Raw genomic sequence first — 16,546 nt, 5'->3', positions numbered from 1 at the left:
GTCAAAGGACCGCACTCAAGAGCGGAGTTTGTCTGACTAAACACAGGCCTCTTGTACTATTTGAGATCCACAGGGTGAGCATATGAGAACAAGAATTTTAATGAGCCACGTCTTTCCAGAGCACATAGGAATCATTTGGTCAAAGGAAGGTAACTAAGTCTGAATTAATTGTATAAGCTCTGTTTTATATAGCCTGTGGTAAAGAAATGGCAATTCTGAGACCTAATTCATATCTTCCTAAAGTAGACATTTAAACTAGATCAGAAAGTGTTTTTTTCTGTCCACTGACATTTCAGAAGCCTTAAAACACAGGCTTATGTATGCATGTCTACAGTGTGCATGTCTACATTTGCAGGTAGGATTAATTCCAGTCCTGGTTTCTGGAGCTGGTTCTTCAGGAAGAGATACCAAATGCCAAAGTGAAGCCTAGAGAAACCAACAAAATCAGGCAGCAGCTGCCTCTGATGACTTTGATGGGACCTTAGGCATCTCATTCTTGTTTAAGGTACTTATTTCTTTCACTGACTATTGTACATAGTTCACATGTGCTCCCAGGAAGCCTGGTCACAAAATCCATAAATCTAGTCTTCAAGTGCTAGAAAAGATACAATTGATACACAGATTTTGTTTACCCCAAAGCAAACAAGATTTTGGATGGGACTTTTGTTCATCTTATATTGAACGTGTGTTGCTATTAATTTACAAGATGACTTGAATTACCTTTCATTATCTTGAACTATTCTCTTCTCCAAAAATCATGGCAGAAAGAAGACTTCAGAAGTTATTAAGCCAGTAGTTAATTTTGAATTTATTGTTTGTAGATCATGGAACTAGCAGATGTTACAGACTTTATCAGAGACATTACAAGCAATCAAGCAAAATTATTAAAGTTCTAAATGGTTCACCTGAAAGGAATAAATATATAATTAGAGTGTTATTAAAATTCAGATGATTCAATTTTTTATTTCAGAGCTATTATGACCTAACTGTTCCTGGTTTACTTAGAGATACTTGAGTTCACAGACTGTTGACCAAATGGCCTGTAACAGCCACTCAGAAATCATTATGCTCTTTTGTATTAAACCAATTGCTGCACAAAGGCATTAAGACACATTTGGAGGTTGAACAGGACTAGCTAGGGCCAGCAAAGATGGCTGAGATGTATGATAGAACTTACATGAGGCAAAAACAGGCAAAAGCTTGGATTATTTAGTCAGGAAAAAAAAAAAAGGATATTGGAAAAACATTGGAAGGAAACCAAAAAAGGCTATCAATACAACAAATTACATGGGGCAGAAAAGAGAAAGGTAGTTCTCATTATCCAGCCTGTCCCACAATATATTAAAAGAACACAAAACTATAAAATGAAATTTAAAAAGATAAATATCCAGCCAACTAAAAAGACACTTCTACAAAATACTCTCTGCAAATCAACTCAGTATTACAGGAAAACATGGGATAAAATAATTCAACTTCATCTTAAAAAAAAAAAAAAAAAAAAAAAAAAAGATAGTGTTATATCCACTAATAACATTTGTAGCTATAGTGGCTTTGGTAATGATAAGGCTAATTAGATCTCTTGTTGTAGGGTATACACACTGATAACATGCTGCATACAGGAAGGAATTATTTGTTTCCTGTATAAACTCTGATTTTATGCAGCTAGTAGTCTGTCCTACAGAGGAAGTTTGTGCTAAACGTTAGGTGCAAGACAGTGGAGGAATCAATTCTTTGCATAATGGCTGTGATCTAGGACAGCCATTCACAGTAGGAATGCCTAAAATTTTTAAGGGTGAGATTGTTTAAAAAAACAAAGAGAATAACTAAGTAGATCGTTTTTCTTTCAAAAGTGTGTGATCTTGCTCATAAAATTATTAAATAAGGAATTGTTTTAATTTTAGCTTGTTCAAATTTTACACCTTAAATTTAGTCTTTTATACAAAATTCATAGGTTTAAAAAAAAAAGTCAGTATGGAGAAACTCCATGTAACAGCAAAGGTTTCAGTTCTGTGCACATCTTTTCCCTCAGATCCTCAGTCAAGTCCCAGTTTTCTGGGACTTCTTATAAACATGGTGACTACATATAAATATGTAGTCACATAAAAAGTGACATGTTAATAACTTATACAAATACCTAGAAGATGATCAGATACTTAAAAGTAGGATTTCTACACTTCCTTTTTATTAAATTTTATTTCAAGCTGGATTACAGAAATCCAGTTAATTTATCCTTTTAATAGAGTTATTATTTCAAGCTGTCAAACTGTCTTGTTTATTAGCCATTTTGTTTTGTATTTTTTTTTCTAAGAAAGAAAGAAGTACCTTTCTTTCTCTCTTACTGCTAAGAAGCCATCTATTTTCCCCAGCTTCAGGACAGAATTTTTTGCAATTTCTTAAAATTCAGTATTGTGGATCTACATATATAATCATTTGGAAAATGCTTGGTACCTTTTTGCTGATTCGTTTAACACTGCTCTTGATATGGAACTGGACTGCAAAATAGCAACAGCTAGCACTTCAGCAGCACTTTTTCAACAGAAACTGCTCTTCTCTTTTTTACAAGTAGAATAACCAAAGCACAGAATGGCAAAATGACTCGCCAACATAACTTGTGAGTACCTGGCCAATGTCAGAAATGTGCACAAATATCAGCTCTTCTGAGACCCACTGATCAGGGATACCCAACTAGGTAGGCCTATCTGATGAGAAGATAAAGCTGTCAGGCAAATAACTGCTATTATCCAAGATGGGAATTCAACAATGTGTAATGTATGTAGATGTTTATAAAGTAACAGGTGTCTTCATCATATTTCCCTTCAGTAACAATGAGGCTACTGAGAAAGCATTAGAAGTTATAATCACTCAAGCAGGAAAGTTAAAAATAAATGCTTAGAGGGAGTTTCATAGTCTATACAAACGGTGCAGGTGGAAGGGGCATTAGGTGATTGTTTAAAAGGCCTTTGGAAAAAAAAATCCATGGTTGCTATACTTGTGAAAGATTCTGCATCATCTATACAAAACATGTGGAAAACATACTGAGGCAAACTGGCACGACTCATTTGCAAGGAGAAGCATGAGAAACAGAACACTTGTGCAATGCGCATTCGTTTGTCTGAATGGCTCCATAAATACGAACCTATTTAACACTATGGGGAGAAAGCTTAGTTCAGACCAGCTTCAACTCAGACTTATCTGCCATGTATTCCTTTTTCTCCTTCTTGGGGGGCAGTTCTGTCTCTTCCATATACACACTCATATTATTTGGTATTAGTTATATTTATACAGGAAAATGGGTGAATGTTTCCTAAGAGTCAAAGCAACTCCGCTAACACTTTGTAGGTCTACTGCTCACGGTGTTATCACAGTGTGACACTATCATCACCCCTGTAGAAATTAAATATTCAATCACAAGCTTAGTTGGAGAGAAGGTAGAAAAGCAGGAACACAAAAGCCTTTTAAAATCTAAATTCACTTTTTATATGAGAAAAATACTGACATAAGAGGGAAAATGTAATCTAAAACTCTAAATTGATGAGGAGATTCGGGTATTTGGAAACAGGCACTTGATGGCATTTTAGACACCCTAAGGTATCTTGGCTGGCCAAATATCATGCATTGTCACAATTAGGTCCTATATCATCCCTGCCAATCCTGAGTGTATGTTTTATACTCTAAAGCATCTAAAAAGACAGGAGGCACCTATGTTAGGTACCTGAATTGCTTCTCAGGTTTCTTTACAGTGCCCTGGAGAACATGCAATCAGATTATATGGAGCAAAAAAATCTATCTACTTTTAATGTGGAGCTCAGTAAGTAATGCTGCATCTAAATTGCTTGGTAAGTATCTCTGTGGTAGGCTAGGAAGTCCTGGTCCCCTTATCATGCAAGTCAGAGTAGTGCGGAGTGTTAGGAGTGCAGAGTGGCTGCTTTCCAGCCTGCACACCTGACTTCTCTTCCCATAAAATAAATTGTTCATTTTTTGAAAAGAATATATTACCAAATGTAAATTCCAATGAGGAAAAGTTCAGGACAAAAAGCATTTTTACTTCACACTAAGAACCTGGAAACTCGAGGAGACTTCATAATGCAGTCTGATTTTTGAGAAAACTGAAGGAAAAAGGTGAGCAATAAGGCTTGCCTGTGTGTAACATGCATGAAATTGGTATTCATTATCCTGGACTCTCTGTTGTGCAAAAAGACACTGATCTAATATGTGTCAGATCATAATATAGAGAATGGAAAATTGCTTATGCTTTACTCTTCATGGCTGCTTTCTCTGTACTTTCAATCAGATTTTCTGGAAGCAACTTAAGCAGTGATAAAAGTGATACCACAAATTTCTCTTCATGTCAAACTGTTAAAATAACAGATTAAAAATCTATACTTTGTGGACAGTAAAATATAATCACATAAATCTAGGTGCTGTGAAAATTTTGCAAGGTATATGAACACTGGGCTGAATAAAATATAAAACATGCCTTCGCTAAATAATTTAATTCATTAGGTAACTGTAGCATGTGTCTTATGCAGTCATTAACTTCAAGTTGTTTAGATAAAGCATATAATTTAAGGCATTTATCAAAATACAATTTGAAAGTAAATAAAAAGTTGCAGAAATTAAGTGAAGTTTATTAAATATTGCTTACAAAGGTCAATTGATAGATTTACCTTATTATGGTAAAGTATCTAAAAATAATCAAATCAAATAATAATAAATCCAACCCATATTGCAAAATGCTAAATTTATTCTAACACTCTACCTAGTAAAAGTAATCTTGAATGTCAATAGAAAATGATCTTCTTTCACCCAGGACTCTGTTAATCAGTAAGTTAGGATTTACACTGATCAAAAACTTCATCAGTCAAATAGGATATTAATCAGAAGCCCAGCAGAGTGCAACCATCACTAAGACAGACATAAGCAATTTTTGAATTACTGAAATGCCAATTACATAAAACTTGCCTTCCCATATGTTGATACTAAACAGTTAATTTTGTTTTCATTTGCTCCATATGCAGACATAAAATATGATAGGAAAACAACAGCAAAATGTCCTTTAAGCTAAATTACTAATTTGTATTGAAATCCCTGATGATAAAATTGTAGATAATGTATATTCCTCATCTTGCTATGCTATCATTTTTATGTTATCCTATCCAAATAACAAAATACTTATAAGCGTTGTACTCTGTAAAGCATAGTATTATTTTAAGCTTCTTTCTCTGTGAATAATGGATTATCTGAAAAACTTTATGTTCAGAACACATGTTCTGTCTGAGAAAGGTCTTGTAGGACTGGAGCTATGTTAAAGCTAAAGTTTTAAAGTGTTAAAAAGTAGTTTAATTTTTTTTTCTTTTGATCTCAGATGGAGAAAAATAATTCTGTTTTACAAAAACTTCTAAATTTGACATTTGTATACTTCCATACTGGAAAAAAAAAACTAAATATTTTGATCTTTTTCACAAAATAAAAATGTTTCAGAAATGCACATTTTTAAAGCAGAAGGGATTCCCATCAACTTCAATTTAACTTCATCTGTTTCTCCTGTTTTCTCCTATGCACCCGTTTCTGTCTCTCATCATCTTGTCATAAATGACTGAAAAACATGAGAATCTCATTTTGAAAAGTTCCCCACACTGATTTATCCCCATAAATGTTTTGGCTCAAACGAAATAATACATGATAAAGAAATACACTGAAATGAAAATGTTCTGATTAGTGTTTAAGTTATTTACTCCACCTCCCTCCAAAAAGTAAACAGAAAAAAAAAATAATTCATGAGTTTCAAATCATTTATAGAGTTTCAAATTTCAGTACAGGCTCTCTGAAAAGTACATGTTGTAGAATAACTAAATGATCACTTGGTACAAAAAAAAAAAAAAAGTCTTTTTTACTTTATAACCACTGTAACCATCAGTTTGATTAATTTTTCAATTCTTCCAAAAGTTCACTGTAGCTATAGTTCACTGTAGTCTTCCAAGCTAAGTGATTTTTCAATTTTCATTTGAGATAATATTACACATCTCTTTTCCTTTGGGGATTAAAAACTTGAGACATACTGAGTACTTTGTCTTCTTAAATCCTTAAATATCATAGCAATTGAGATTTGCTAGAGTGGCAGCAAATAGAATGGGAGTGGGCCTGAAGGACTTGTCCTCTCCATTCCAGCAATTTATGACATCTTGTACATGCTTTGCCTCTTGGTGTTTATACAAGTGTTGTGGCAGTGCTTCAGCAATCAGCTTCCATCAGCCCAACATGCCAAACCTAATTTGTTTCTGAACTAAACTCACCTATATACTAAGAAGTTTGTGTGTGTATGTGGAGCGGGGGACATCATTGTCTCCTGACTCACTTGAAAAGCTACTGTTCTCAGGTTATCTAGAATTTTTATGTAATTCAAAATCTGAGTTTCTTTTCTCTATATTAATAGCCATGCTTAGCAGCAAGGATTCCTTTTTATCAAGATGCTTTCTGCACGAAGAGTTAATAAGCTCCTTCTTGTTTTCCACATATTAAAATCTAAAGCATATATATTCATGGCTTGGCTTTTCCTTTGAAATTGCAGAAGCTTGTTTTTGTTTATGATCTGTCTTAAGTCTGTATAACAGACTGCCCAGACCGTACAACAGTTTGTTTTGCAGTCTGTTTAGATGATGTAGTGTTATCTGCAGTTGTTTGTTTGTTTGTATTTCATCTTTAGGAGAATCTGGTATGCACCAGACATCTTTGTCCTGATAAAACCATCTTATTAGAGCTTGGCATTCCTAGCTGTGTTTCTCCTTGTACTTTCATTTTCTTTGTTCCACAGAAAACTAAAGTAAGCCCTGCTCTGCTCTATCATTTCTGTACTGTTATGAATGCAGGGTTTCTTCTTATTTACAAGCTAGTTATTGCGTACTATTGTTACAGAGAATATTTTTAGAAAGTTAAATGCTTCCTAACACTTCGCTTGTGATACATAAAAAACTTTGTTTTATGTTTAAAGTGAAACATTATTCAACTGTTAGCAATATTGATCAATATTGATCAAGTGTATAAACATAAGCTTTATAAAGATCATTTTTTCTTTGAGATCTATTCTAGGTCAAACTTTTCATACTGTTTATGCACAAACAGTATTCAATTTGTGGAAAAAAAAAACTCTCAAAAAAAATCTAAAAAGCCTCAAGTAAAGTTCAAACTTTTAAGAAATTAATGTAACATCCTGCTAGTTTATCAGTTTTCTAGGCCTGGTAAAACTTGCAATGAGGTACTTATTGAAAGTGCTACTTACATAGAGTGCTTAGACCTGGCTAAGCAACTTCTGGCTAAGAAAAGTGAATTTCTTCTGAGATTTGTGCAGAACAGGTGGGCTTCCAGATCAGTAAATAAACATGAGAAACACACATACATATATACATACATATATATGCTAGAATGTATGCTGTTTTATATAGCTAAAATGTTACAGGGCTCTCATCATACTTTCCAACTCAGAAAACTACTTGGACAGACCATCTGTTGGTAAGTATATAGATAATAGCAAGAGGATAAGTAACAGTCAGCACAGATTTGTCAAAAACAAGTTATGTAACTTCAAAGAAACGTTGTTCTGTAATAAGGTAACACACCTTTTGGGTAGGGAGAAAAATATTTGTTGTCATATATTGTGATTTCAGTAATGTGTGTGCCACACATCATGTTCTCACTACAAAATAAGTGAAATTTCATCCAGATCAAAATACTGTGAGTTGCATATAGAATTAGCTGAAGATCTATACTGAAAAAGTAGATATCGCAGAGTACTGTCAAAATAAAAAGCTATGTCAAGTCATGTTATGTGGAAATCTGTTCTGGCAATATTTAATATTTTCATTAATTGTCTGGACAGCAGAGTAAAAGCAATGTTTATTAAATTTACAGATCATACCAAACTAGAGCAGCCGAAAGTGCTTTGAAGCACAGGCTTAGAATTCAAAATGATTTACAAATGAAAATATAGTCTAAAGTAAATAAGATGCAATTCAAAAAGGGACAAGTGCAAAATATCACTTTAAAGTGGATATAAATAACTGTGCAAGTACAACATTGAGAACAACATGTTAGATGGCAGTGCTGCAGAAAAGTGTTGGAAGTACTCTCTTCAAGATACTCAGCCACCTTCCAGAAAGATTATGATGAATCATAGGGAACTAGAAGGCATCAACAAGAATCAACAGTGATCTTCAAAGCATGAGCTACAAGGAAGACTGACACAAATTAGAGAACTCTAAGTACTAGAACACTCAAACATTTTATCTAGGAATCTAGGAGATCCAGAGGCTTTCCAGTTTAGTAGACTGATACCTCCTGAAATTTGGCAAAAGACTGGGAATTCTGCTTATATACTGAGAGTTGATTCAGCTACATAAAAATCTTATAAGCTCTCTGAAACCTTTTACACTATCAAAGACAAAACAAGAGACTGTAAAAAAATGGATAGAGGACTTGGAGGGAAACTAAAACACTCCTGCTGTAGCTCCTGAAGGCCAAGCCGTTCCTGAGGCATATTGAATGGTGCTAGATGCCTTTGTGTGGCCAAGTGAATGAAGCCCTAGAATTGGTTCAAACTCAGAATGCAGACACCTAAATGTCTGAATATATGTCCAAGGAATAGTTACAGAATAAGAGATCTAAGGCTTGGTTACCCACACTGGGTATCTAGCACTGTTTGACATACTCTATGTCACCATGCCTGCTCTCCAGCCGCCCTTCCAGAGGAGTATATGTCATATCTAGCAGTCCCCCTCACATGTCTCGTACTAGATTTTATCAAGTGACCATTAAACTGAACTGAATCTTAAATAAGTAAATATAGCCAATGGAGTCTAGAGAGCTGTTTATTTCACCTTAAAGTAGATGCTTACACACTGTCCACTGAATAGTTCTCCAGCAGTGATAGTTTTGGTTCAGCATCTTCCAGATGCCTTTTCAAGCTCGAGTCTCTCACTGGTCTTGTGTCATACCTGGAAATCCCATTTGGATCTTAGATATAGTAAGGTATCTCAGATGACATTAGGTACTTGTGTGTGGGCAGCTCAGTCAGACAGCTCAGGCAGCTCAGTTATAGTGGCTACTGTAGAATGACAGGACTCTGGTATTTTTGTCTGAATGGAGAGACCTGATTTTAAACTGTGTATTTCAAAAAAGCTGACAGATACCTGTAGACATTACACAGCCTGGACCTGAATCCCATCCTGGTCTAGTTAAAAGTCTGCATTTAGTTACTTTGCTGAGATAATGAAGAAGAAAAAATGAGTCTAAAGAAATCTGAAACATGAGGACTTTTCAATCAAAAATATAGAAACATTGAAGAAGGTGACTAACTGCTTTCCCTATCCATTGTGCCAAGAACAAGAAACATTGTTCCTAAACTGGAGAAAGTGAAATTTTAACTTAGACATTAGGAAAAGCTTTTGTTTTATGGATAGACCAGTATCACAACAGATTACCTTGGAATATTGTGGAATTTCTGTCTGTAAGTTTCTTAGTGTAAGATAGAGCTGCAATGAATGAACTAAGTATACTGTGCCCTGTCTTAAGAACAAGTTATTATACTTCTCAAAGTGCTTTCCAATCTGTTTTGTGTATGTTTATAATCTGAAAGTATAATTAGGATCATTTCTTTTAAGTGTTGGTCTTGATATTGTTGACATTTAAATTATCATCATTTAGGTTTGCAACTAAGACATGACAGGTCAAACTTTTTAAAGCTACACTTATGGGCTGACCATGGTCAGATGGATATCAGTTCCTGACTATGTACTTTGGTGACAGCCTGACAGTAATGTGTGTGTTTGTGTGTGTGTAGGGGTGTCTTCAGGTGTTGTGAGAACAATTTTCAAGTGATATTCAGCCAAAGATTCTTAAATGATGCAGAAGAGAAAAAAAAAAAAAAAGAAAAAAAAAAAGTTAAGTCTATAAAAATAGTCTCTTTCAGGACGCAGGATTTAGGCTTTCTTGAAGGTTAACGTCTGAATGTGAGCAACAGCAAAAAATGCATATTGAATGAGGCAAGGGGATTAGTTCAAAGAAACACAGTCAGAAATGATTGTAATGTTATTCTGAAAGTAGTAAATTGAAAGGATCTGAATAAGAGGTACAGGCAGAAAAAAAAAAAAAGAGCAAAAAAAAGAATTTTCTATATTCAATTATGTTTGCAATCATTTAAAATTAAGAAGCGCCCAAACTGAGAAAACTGTTAGTTTTTACTTCTTCATTTCCTTCCTTGAAATCTGGATGGTCTATAATTTGTCCTTTGAAAGTATTTTCGTAAATCTGTAATGATTCTTCCTCTATGCTGTTGCCCTTTTCTGCCCATGGTGAACTGAAGGAAGCTACAGTTCTGCACTGGAATGCCAGCCTCAGATTATTGCAGGGATTTCTGCATGAAGCCAAAGTAGGAAGAATTAAACATTTGGTTACTGAATCAGAAGAAGTCTGGCCTGGAGCATAAGCAAGTCTATTATATCTCTTGGGCAACCTGAAGCATACTTAGGATGCAAGGTTCTCTGCTCCAGCACTTCATATTTATACAAGTTAAATTCACCCAGTGAATGACAGTTGTACTTTGGGTCAGTAATCTCAATGAATTTTCACTGTTTGCCACATAAAACCTTGTTTGCCAGATTTTATTTATTTTTTCATAATCAGTTACACTCCTTCTCCAGTTTCTTCTTTGTCAGATGTTTTTCCCTCTAAGTCCTTCTTCTGGGGAGGATGGAGGGGGGCACTATATGTATGCCTCAGACAGGCTTCTTAATAGAACCACAATTCATTTTTATGCTGCTTGATTTAAAGTTTTCACTTCCTCAAATGAAATATTCACCTTCCGTTTCCGGATTGAGTCTGACAAGTTCTCTGTCCTGAAACAACCTGGCTGAAACACTAGCTGACATTCTGAGAACAGCTTGACAACACTGACAAACGTCAGCTGGATACTTTAAAAAATGCTGAATTGGGTGTAAAAATATCGTGTGCCTTATACTAACAGCTTAACATACAGTTAACACAGATAAGAGATGGGAACCAATGCTGCATCTTATGTGGCTTTGTAAGTACTACTTTTGAAAACCCAGTTTGTAACATATGACATTCCTATGGTTTAGCTAAGAAATAGGAATACGTGTGGCACTTTTCTTTGTTTGTTTTTGGGGAAGGGGGTCAAGATCCCACCTTCTTATGACAAGAACCTACAATATTTACTTTGGGATTGTATTCCGGATGATAGTATCATTATTTGAGACAAAATAGTTGTCCCTTATACTAAAGATTAGCATGATCTCTACAAGACCACATAGTCTTGTTTGAATCTGTAGCAGTTCATTTGTTTTCTCTGTAGAATCATCATCCATCTCTGAACTGAGATCCTTTCTGATTCAGCAGCTTTACAGTCCGTCTCTGCCTTTTACAAGTATTTGCTGAATTGTATCTGCTAAGGAATGCAGGCTCACTGAGCTGAGCGTCTGCCAGGAGCTATTTGGCATAGAGTCAGGATGATTCTGCTACAGAGGCAACATCAATAGACAAACCAACTACTGTGGTAAATGTGGAGCCCTTGCTTTATTTATGTACAGTGTTTCTCTATGAGAATTTTATGTGTGATCTGGCCAGTAAAAGGAGAAGTGCTTTTCCCTATTGTCTGACTCTGTTGAGATTTTCTCCTGCAGATCCTGGCAGATCTTCCCACAGACTTTGTTGCATAAAGGATTAAGCCTGTGTCCTCCTATGCACATAAAAAGGAAACTTCAATCCACTGGCCTCTGAAGACACTGTATAGCACTCCAGTTAGGAGTAGTCCTTGGTACTCCAAAGGTAGTCCTTGTGTCTGGATAAGCATAATGAGAAATTCTGTTAAAGCAGTTCCATCAAGTCAGTGAATCCACCGCTTCACTATGCCACCTCTAGAGTAAAATAGTGGATTGAAAGATTCAGTTTTAAAAGTGTATTGAATTTCTGTGGTTGAACTCAACCACAGAATATATCCCTTTTCTCATGATTAGAATCAAAAAGTCATTTTTTTCTAATACTGATCTTCACTCACAATTAAAGTCTAACTTTCCACAAGCTAAAATACCTGGAAAAAGCTTCCCCTTTTTAATCAAACTGGCCATTGACCACATGTTCACTTAAATACTTCTCCAAGGTATGATAATATCTGGAAATTTCTCTCTCTTCAGCTGATTTAGGAAGAAATGCATGAATTCAACATATGTAATATTGAATAACAGCTTTCCTGATTAAAAAAAAAAGAGAGAGAGAGAGAGAGGATTATTTCTACCCCAACACTGTCTAGCTAACAGAGGAATATTTCTCTACTTGAAAAATCTAAATGACATTAAGAAGTTGACATCTGCCCTTTCCCCTGAAAGGCAGACAGCAAAAGTGTTTGAACATACATTAGATCCAAGGAAAGTTATCTATATCTATGCAACAAAATCTAAGCAAAATGATGCCTGTAGTATGAACACCTGTGCAAGGAGTCTGCAACTGGAAGAGTACGAGGTTGCAGACCCAGTGTGTGAAACTGCACCCTGACCAAATTCCCATCAGAGACAGCCAGAGATATTCTGTTTTGTCAACATCTATCTGCTTCCTGGGCAGTTTATCAAGGTTAGTATAGCTAAGATAAGAAAATACTTCTAGAAGATTTAAGGGCCCCTTAGGAGCAATGAGTCAAGTCAACCTGGGCATCCAGCTGGTGTCTTCAGCACCCTCTCATCAATGACCCCTCCTCACAGTTCTCAGGGCTCCCTGTGCAGTCTGAAATGTAAGTCTTTTGTTAAATCTATACTGTTTAACCCCTTATGAACACTGAGTGTCTCTCTTCACCTGTATCCAATACTTTCTTGCCTGCCTTGTGGTCACAATGCCAAATACCAGAAGGTAATGCTGTCAAAAAATATTGGTCAAGATTGGAATTTGAATTTAAGAAACAATAAGTCAGCATGGTGCCCAACTATTCTCAAATCAATTCTTGGTCTACAGCGTACTTTAGAAACCGCTTGGTATAGGCCACTTATGCCCACATGTCCTGTTTCTCCATCTGCTCAGCATTTCACCTCCACTGTCTGTGGTTTTAACTGTATGACTGGAGTTTCCTCGCAGAGCAATATTCTACACAACCTACTCAGATTTTTATCTGTAAAGGCACTTATTTATTAGCAAAATGCAGGGTACTTAAGTTCTAAAAGTCTGTTTGCTATGCTTTAATGAACATTTAGATGCCTTAACCTTTAAAGACGACAGCCTTCAAAAGTATTGGTTTTCTGGACAACTGCCAGCCATCCAAAATCTAGCCCTAAGCGTACCTTGTTGAGGGCAGAGTTCATTCTCCTTATCTTGTAAATTTATAAAAGTCCTTCAATAAGCTCATGAATTACAAGAAAATGCAATATTTTATTTTCTCACAGGTTCTTTTGATGACTTAATAGTGCAAAAAGGAGACTAAGTATTGACTATTAGAGCAATTGTAATCATTCCTGGAGAAACCTGAAATAAAAATCTGTACATTCAGTTGAATCCATTTTTCTCCCCATAAAATACACAGACACATTTCCTATTAGAGGCTTGCTCCAGAGGTTAAAGTTTATTGAATGAAATCCCTTTTCAAAACAGAATAGAGAAGTTGAGAGAGAAATATCAATAACAAATGGAAGGACCAAGTAATACAAAATTCTAATTTCACTCTGCAGACAAGCCCTTAAAGAAAAGAAATAGTAGTTCAAGTTGTCAATCTCATTATATTAAATTCTGTGTTGAACTTTCAAAAATGAAAATCTAAACATAAGACTAATTGTCCCACTTTCCATAACTTATGCAGTGCAGGGAGGGAGAAAGGGAGCAAAGCAATAAAGAAATTCAGTGGAATTTTGGAAGTGAACCAGAGCAAAATTGTAACCATGGGAATATGTGGGTGCAAAAAATAAGTACTGCATGAATGACAGAACCGGTTCTTCTGAAGGTGCCTGTGACACTTTTAGAATCACTCGAGGTAATCAGAGAGATCATTGTGGAGAGGAATGCAGTAGTGACAAAGACAGGAATGGTCACAACAGCTCCCCACTATTCAGTTTCCTGAAATAGCTATAAGCACCTGATCACAGTGGTCTTGAGCAAGATAGAACTGCATTACAGTTCTGAGAGGTGTTGGGGGAGGCCTCCTGTCCCTCAGCATGCTCTGCCAGAGATGGGGAAAACTAGAAGGGAAAGATACGAGGAGAACAGATGTTTGACACTTGGTACCAGAGAGTAAGCCTATACTATGGCTGTTGAAATGGAAAGATCCCCTGTGAGAACCATGTCTCAGAGAGCAGCTGCCAAGTCCAATAGCCATTAAATCTCAGCAGAAGCAAACATCATCCCACTAGGCTGTGCCTTTTTAGTAGACCTAACAGCAGTTCACACTGGGCTGGTAGCAGTTGTAACATATTAAGCCTGGACAAAAGCATAGGTCACAGTGACAAAAGCATGAACTTTTAATTAAGGAATCTCAATTGAAATTAAAAATAAACTGAAAAAAATGTAAAACTGAAAAGCTAGCTGTGAGTTAAATCTGCATTGTTTGATATGAATAGTGCCTTCTTACTCTTGCCTGGTGTAAAGCCAGTCTATTCACTCTCCTGGGAAGGACTTAGATAAGGTTAGGTCTTTACTAGTACAAAGTGTGTTTTCTTGAATATTTGTGCAAGTAGACAAGATATGACTCCATGAGTATGGTAATTTTCCTGTGCTGTGTGCTCTGAAACTTTGCTAATAAGAGCGGGAAACGAGAAATAGATATTTATATCTTTGTCTGGGAGAACGAGAGAGGCTAACCCAAAATAGAGTTAACCAAAGGCATCTGATTTCTGTTTGGTTACCAGGAACCATTATAAACTAGTAGGAAGGCTTCAGATTTTCAACTATGGAGGAAGACAGGGAGGAAGAAACAAGAATGTGGATGCAATAGAAAAAAGGGAAGGTAAGAAGGTGTACTGCTGACATTATAGCAAGAGTTTTCAGATTGTCCACCTCAGATGATGGACAGTGGGTGGCAATTTCCAGTCATGAAAAATGAAAGACTTTTCCATCCCTCAAAAATCTACAGTTTCCATATTCTGTGCCATCTCTATCAGTCTGATCTCTACCCTGCTGTCTAGTGTCTCCCTAGGAGGATCTTTCTGCTCAAATGTGTGGAAAGTAGGGACAAATTTACATTGCTGTTGCAGACAATCTCCTTTTCTTTTCTGTCTAACATTAGACTGGCTGATCATATAATCAAGTAGAAGCACTATGTTCCCTTTTTCCAAAAAGAATCAGGAGGTGAGATGTGTTTTTTTTTTTTTTTTTCAATTTTATGAGCATGATAGCCACCAATTTCGGCTATCCTGCTGATTTTTACTAAGCAGGGGCCAGCCTAGGCCAATCCTGCCAATTTCTTGCAAGCAGAAGAGCTATCCCAGAGAAAGCTGTTTAGGAAGATCCAGGATTGAGCAAACACCTAGATCATGGTGTGACAGCTGAATAGGTAGAATGTAGAAGGAATGATAATTCTGATTGATAGATTTGAGAGAAGTAGTCCTAGGGGTAAAACATGATGGAATTAGTAAAATATTAATGCTAAAAGAATGTGGAAATGATGGTTCCTTTGAGAGAAAAGAACTGATGAATTGCTGAAGGAGGACGGGATAAAAGTGGCAGAACTTTTGAGGGAAGAGATATAATAAGGAGTTTACAGACACCCTTTGGGCAAGTATTATGCTGAAGGCTAGTCATGCTTTGTTGATTGACGCTAAACACATTTAAGGAAGGTAGTTCACTACTTGGTTTGAACAGAAAAAAAAAAAGACACATTAAAAATGCATAGATAGATAGTAATGTAAAAGTAACTGTACTTTAAATAGATGTATATCTAGGCACAAAGTGAGAATAAGTAAGGAAAATGCTAAGGCCTAGACCCCTCTGAATATTTAGATTTTTGTCTTCTGACTGCAAACATTAGAAGTTAAGAGCTTTCATAAGAGGTAACAGCATAAGCCATTTGTTGAATCTAAGCTTAAGGCTGATGATATATGTTAACATAGCGGCTTCAAAGGTAAAGTTTACCAAATGTATTTAGAAACTTTAGTTAATAGCATGCAAGATATATGAAGAGAGACTGAGAGAATTAGGTTTCTTCAGCATGGAAAAGAGACAGCCTTGAGGGAACATAACAGTTGCCTTCTCGTAGCAGGGAGGAAGAAGACTGAGTCAAGTTCTTCACAGTATTGCAAAATAGGAGGATGAGAGAAAACAGGTGTAAGCTGAGCAAGAGAGGTTCAAACTGGGTGTAAAGGGATACTTTTTCCTGATGAGGACTGTTAAGAGGTGAAGCAGGTTGCCCAAAGAGGTCTTATCCTTAGAGATTTTCAAGACGTGACTGGATAAAGTCCTGAGTAACCTAGTCTGCTCTCAGACCTACTTGGGGCTAGACCTACTTGGAGCAAAAGGTTGGAATAAAAGACCTCTTGAGGTCCCTGGCATACTTAGTTGTCATAAGATCCTA

This window comes from Tinamus guttatus, unplaced genomic scaffold, assembly GCF_059628265.1.
Source record: "Tinamus guttatus ecotype Peru unplaced genomic scaffold, ASM5962826v1 Tinamus_guttatus_pri_ptg000486l, whole genome shotgun sequence".
NCBI classification, from domain to species: Eukaryota; Metazoa; Chordata; class Aves; order Tinamiformes; family Tinamidae; genus Tinamus; species Tinamus guttatus.
This window is presented reverse-complemented; position numbering follows the sequence as displayed.